Source organism: Lissotriton helveticus, chromosome 5_1 (assembly GCF_964261635.1).
Source record: "Lissotriton helveticus chromosome 5_1, aLisHel1.1, whole genome shotgun sequence".
Classification (NCBI taxonomy): Eukaryota; Metazoa; Chordata; class Amphibia; order Caudata; family Salamandridae; genus Lissotriton; species Lissotriton helveticus.
In genome coordinates, this window is record NC_136065.1 from 18,243,186 (window position 1) to 18,248,208 (window position 5,023).

Here is a 5,023-nt window from a genome sequence, read left to right on the forward strand (position 1 = left end):
GCAGGTTCTGCAATGTCAGACCTAGACACATTTTACTAGGCCGCTTCTGTGGGTGGCACAAACAGTGCTGCAGGCCCACCAGCAGCATTTGTATTTACAAGCCCTGGCACTCCTGGTGCACTTTACTGGGGACTGACAGTAAACCAAATAAGCCAATCATGGAAACCAATCACATATACACTTTTCAGTAGGGAGAGCATATGCACTTTAGCACTTTTCAGCAGTAGTAAAGTGCCCAGAGTCATTAAACCAACAAAAACAGGTCAGAGAGAATATTGGAGGAAGGCAAAAAGTTCAGGGATGACCCTGCCAAGAGGGCCAAGTCTAACAAGGAGGCTTCCAGGCACTGTCACCCAGCACAGGAGGCTCCCATGCGCTGTATCCCAGCACAGGAGGCTCCCATGCGCTGTCTCCCTGCTCAGGAGTGGACCCTGGATGTGATCAGGTCCTGTGGGCCGGGCCCTCAAGAGGCCACTTTCATTGGCCGTCTCATTCGCTCGCTGCCTCATTTCTAGATGCCTCCTCCCCTGGATGTCCCTCCTCCGGCTGTCTCTTTAATTGATACGACCCCTGGCCGTCTCGTTCACAAACTGTCCCAGTCCTATCGCTCTTTCCTCTGCTGTCCCTCCATCGGCTGTCTCTTTCTATGATTGACAAGATCCCTGGCTGTCTAGTTATCTAGCTGTCTCTTTCTCTGAGTGACACTTCTCTAGCCGTCTCGTTAACTGGCTGTCTCTTTCTCTAACCCTCTCTTTCCCCGATTGTCTCTCACTATATCTTTTTCCCTCGTTGTCTCTTCCACTGTCTCATTCCTTGGCTGACTCTCTCCCTGGCGGTCACTTCTCTATGTCTCTTTTCCTGTCGACTTGTTGTCGCTGCCTCATTCCTTGGCTAATGGCTGCCTCTTTCTCTTAACTGTCTCTTTCCTGCCTGATGCATAACCTGGATGTGTATTGGCCTTATCCTCTGGCTGTCTTTTTTCCTCTTTCCGTGGATGTCTCTTGACCTGACTGTCTATTAATTACGTAGCTGTCCCCAGTCCCCTCATGTCGAGAACTTCATTTCATCGGGCTGTCTCTCTTCCTGAATTCCTTTCCATTGTAATCTCTTTCACAGATTGCCTCTTTCCCGAGCTATCTCTTTCTCTGGCTGGGCTGTCACTTTACCAGAGAGTCTCTTGCCCTGGTTGCCTATTGTTATCTAAATGTATCTCCCATGTGCCCCAGGCTCTTTATTTCCTAGTCTGCCATTTTCCCTGTCTGTTCCTGTTCCTGAATTCTTTTTTTGTCTGTCTCTGCTCCTGGGTTCTGTTCCCTGTCTGTCTCTGTTCCTAAACTAATTTTCTTGACGGTCTCTATGTATTTTTACCTTGGAGACCATTTCCTTAGATGCCTTTCTCTTGTCTGTCTCTGTTCCTGAATTCCTTTCTCTGACTGTGTCTGTCTCTCTTTAACTGGATGAAGATTGCTTTTCCCTTGGCAGTCTCTTCGTGGATCCCTTCTCCTGTCAGTCTCTGCTCCTTGATTCCTTCTCCTGTCTGTCTCTGTTCCTTGATTCCTTCTCCTGTCTGTCTCTGCTCCTTGGTTCCTTCTCCTGTCTGTATCTGCTCCTTGGTTCCTTCTCCTGTCTGTCTCTGCTCCTTGGTTCCTTCCCCTGTCTGTCTCTGCTCCTTGGTTCCTTCTCCTGTCTGTTTCTGCTCCTTGATTCCTTCTCCTGTCCGTCTCAGCTCCTTGATTCCTTCTCCTGTCTGTCTCTGTTCCTTGGTTCCTTCTCCTGTCTGTCTCTGCTCTCTGTCTCTGCTCCTTGGTTCCTTCTCCCGTCTGTCTCTGCTCCTTGATTCCTTCTCCTGTCTGTCTCTGCTCCTCGGTTCCTTCTCCTGTCTGTCTCTGTCCCTTGATTCCTTCTCCTGTCTGTCTCTGCTCCTTGATTCCTTCTCCTGTCTGTCTCTGTTCCTTGATTCCTTCTCCTGTCTGTATCTGCTCCTTGATTCCTTCTCCTGTCTGTCTCTGTTCCTTGATTCCTTCTCCTGTCTGTCTCTGTTCCTCGGTTCCTTCTCCTGTCTGTCTCTGCTCCTCGGTTCCTTCTCCTGTCTGTATCTGCTCCTTGTTTCCTTCTCCTGTCTGTCTCTGCTCATTGGTTCCTTCTCCTGTCTGTCTCTGCTCCTTGGTTCCTTCTCCTGTCTGTCTCTGCTCCTTGGTTCCTTCTCCTGTCTGTCTCTACTCCTTGATTCCTTCTCCTGTCTGTCTCTGCTCCTTGATTCCTTCTCCTGTCTGTCTCTGCTCCTCGGTTCCTTCTCCTGTCTGTCTCTGTCCCTTGATTCCTTCTCCTGTCTGTCTCTGCTCCTTGGTTCCTTCTCCTGTCTGTCTCTGCTCCTGTCTGTCTCTGTTCCTTGATTCCTTCTCCTGTCTGTATCTGCTCCTTGATTCCTTCTCCTGTCTGTCTCTGTTCCTTGATTCCTTCTCCTGTCTGTCTCTGTTCCTCGGTTCCTTCTCCTGTCTGTCTCTGCTCCTCGGTTCCTTCTCCTGTCTGTATCTGCTCCTTGTTTCCTTCTCCTGTCTGTCTCTGCTCATTGGTTCCTTCTCCTGTCTGTCTCTGCTCCTTGGTTCCTTCTCCTGTCTGTCTCTGCTCCTTGGTTCCTTCTCCTGTCTGTCTCTACTCCTTGATTCCTTCTCCTGTCTGTCTCTGCTCCTTGATTCCTTCTCCTGTCTGTCTCTGCTCCTCGGTTCCTTCTCCTGTCAGTCTCTGCTCCTTGATTCCTTCTCCTGTCTGTCTCTGTTCCTTGATTCCTTCTCCTGTCTGTCTCTGCTCCTTGGTTCCTTCTCCTGTCTGTATCTGCTCCTTGGTTCCTTCTCCTGTCTGTCTCTGCTCCTTGGTTCCTTCCCCTGTCTGTCTCTGCTCCTTGGTTCCTTCTCCTGTCTGTTTCTGCTCCTTGATTCCTTCTCCTGTCCGTCTCAGCTCCTTGATTCCTTCTCCTGTCTGTCTCTGTTCCTTGGTTCCTTCTCCTGTCTGTCTCTGCTCTCTGTCTCTGCTCCTCGGTTCCTTCTCCTGTCTGTCTCTGTCCCTTGATTCCTTCTCCTGTCTGTCTCTGCTCCTTGATTCCTTCTCCTGTCTGTCTCTGTTCCTTGATTCCTTCTCCTGTCTGTATCTGCTCCTTGATTCCTTCTCCTGTCTGTCTCTGTTCCTTGATTCCTTCTCCTGTCTGTCTCTGTTCCTCGGTTCCTTCTCCTGTCTGTCTCTGCTCCTCGGTTCCTTCTCCTGTCTGTATCTGCTCCTTGTTTCCTTCTCCTGTCTGTCTCTGCTCATTGGTTCCTTCTCCTGTCTGTCTCTGCTCCTTGGTTCCTTCTCCTGTCTGTCTCTGCTCCTTGGTTCCTTCTCCTGTCTGTCTCTACTCCTTGATTCCTTCTCCTGTCTGTCTCTGCTCCTTGATTCCTTCTCCTGTCTGTCTCTGCTCCTCGGTTCCTTCTCCTGTCTGTCTCTGTCCCTTGATTCCTTCTCCTGTCTGTCTCTGCTCCTTGGTTCCTTCTCCTGTCTGTCTCTGCTCCTGTCTGTCTCTGCTCCTTGATTCCTTCTCCTGTCCGTCTCTGCTCCTTGATTCCTTCTCCTGTCCGTCTCTGTCCCTTGATTCCTTCTCCTGTCTGTCTCTGCTCCTTGATTCCTTCTCCTGTCTGTCTCTGTTCCTCGGTTCCTTCTCCTGTCTGTATCTGCTCCTTGATTCCTTCTCCTGTCTGTCTCTGCTCCTTGGTTCCTTCTCCTGTCTGTCTCTGTTCCTTGATTCCTTCTCCTGTCTGTCTCTGTTCCTCGGTTCCTTCTCCTGTCTGTCTCTGCTCCTCGGTTCCTTCTCCTGTCTGTATCTGCTCCTTGTTTCCTTCTCCTGTCTGTCTCTGTTCCTTGATTCCTTCTCCTGTCTGTATCTGCTCCTTGATTCCTTCTCCTGTCTGTCTCTGTTCCTTGATTCCTTCTCCTGTCTGTCTCTGTTCCTCGGTTCCTTCTCCTGTCTGTCTCTGCTCCTCGGTTCCTTCTCCTGTCTGTCTCTGCTCCTTGATTCCTTTCCTGTCTGTCTCTGCTCATTGGTTCCTTCTCCTGTCTGTCTCTGCTCCTTGGTTCCTTCTCCTGTCTGTTTCTGCTCCTTGATTCCTTCTCCTGTCCGTCTCAGCTCCTTGATTCCTTCTCCTGTCTGTCTCTGCTCCTTGGTTCCTTCTCCTGTCTGTCTCTGCTCTCTGTCTCTGCTCCTTGGTTCCTTCTCCTGTCTGTCTCTGCTCCTCGGTTCCTTCTCCTGTCTGTCTCTGCTCCTCGGTTCCTTCTCCTGTCTGTCTCTGCTCCTCGGTTCCTTCTCCTGTCTGTCTCTGTCCCTTGATTCCTTCTCCTGTCTGTCTCTGCTCCTTGGTTCCTTCTCCTGTCTGTCTCTGCTCCTCGGTCCCTTCTCCTGTCTGTCTCTGCTCCTTGATTCCTTCTCCTGTCTGTCTCTGCTCCTCAGTTCCTTCTCCTGTCTGTCTCTGTCCCTTGATTCCTTCTCCTGTCTGTCTCTGTTCCTCGGTTCCTTCTCCTGTCTGTCTCTGCTCCTCGGTTCCTTCTCCTGTCTGTCTCTGCTCCTTGGTTCCTTCTACTGTCTGTCTCTGCTCCTCGGTTCCTTCTCCTGTCTGTCTCTGCTCCTTGGTTCCTTCTCCTGTCTGTCTCTGCTCCTTGGTTCCTTCTCCTGTCTGTCTCTGCTCCTCGATTCCTTCTCCTGTCTGTCTCTGCTCCTCGGTTCCTTCTCCTGTCTGTCTCTGTTCCTCGATTCCTTCTCCTGTCTGTCTCTGCTCCTTGATTCCTTCTCCTGTCTGTCTCTGCTCCTCGGTTCCTTCTCCTGTCTGTCTCTGCTCCTCGGTTCCTTCTCCTGTCTGTCTCTGCTCCTTGATTCCTTCTCCTGTCTGTCTCTGCTCCTCGGTTCCTTCTCCTGTCTGTCTCTGCTCCTTGATTCCTTCTCCTGTCTGTCTCTGTTCCTTGATTCCTTCTCCTGTCTGTCTCTGCTCCTTGATTCCTTCTC